This window comes from Mandrillus leucophaeus, unplaced genomic scaffold, assembly GCF_000951045.1.
Source record: "Mandrillus leucophaeus isolate KB7577 unplaced genomic scaffold, Mleu.le_1.0 Scaffold214, whole genome shotgun sequence".
In the NCBI taxonomy this organism is placed as follows: Eukaryota; Metazoa; Chordata; class Mammalia; order Primates; family Cercopithecidae; genus Mandrillus; species Mandrillus leucophaeus.
Genome location: NW_012102188.1, coordinates 939,591 through 940,268, shown reverse-complemented (window position 1 = coordinate 940,268; position 678 = coordinate 939,591).

Sequence of the window (678 nt, the reverse complement as noted above, 5' to 3'; positions counted from 1 at the left end):
CGCCCAGGCTGGAGAGAAATGGTACGATCTCGGCTCACTGCAACAACCTCCACATTCCAGGTTCAAGCGATTCTCCTGTCTCAGCCTCCTGAGTAGCTGCGATTACAGGTGCATGCCACCACGCCCAGCTAATTTTTTTTTTTTTTGTATTTTTAGTAGAGACGGGTTTGGTAGAGACGGGTTTGGCCAGGCTGGTCTTGAACTCCTGACCTCAAGTGATCCACTCTTTTTAACAACCAGCTCTCACAAACTAACAGAGTGAGAACTCACTCTCCCTCACCCTACCCAGAGAGGACATTCATCTATCATGAAGGATTCACCCTCATGACCCATACACCTCCCATTAGGCCCCACCTCCTAACACTGGGGATCAAATTTCAACATGAGATTTGGTGGAGACAAACATCCCAGCTCTAGCCATGCCCACCTGCTGAGTGCTTATTCACTGTGCACAACTGCTCTCTTCTGAAAAAGTTGTGAAATGCATTTTTGTGAAAAGAATTCTATTTTGAATGCCTGAATGAAACTTAATTTAGAGGAAATCTGTTGTGAGTTACCTTCCAGAACTGCCAGGTTAGCTGTGTGACCTTAGGCAAGCTACCTAACTTCTCCATGCATCACCTTCCCCATAGACAAAGCAGGGAGCATGGAATAGCAGTGCCGACTTCATCAGCCTGT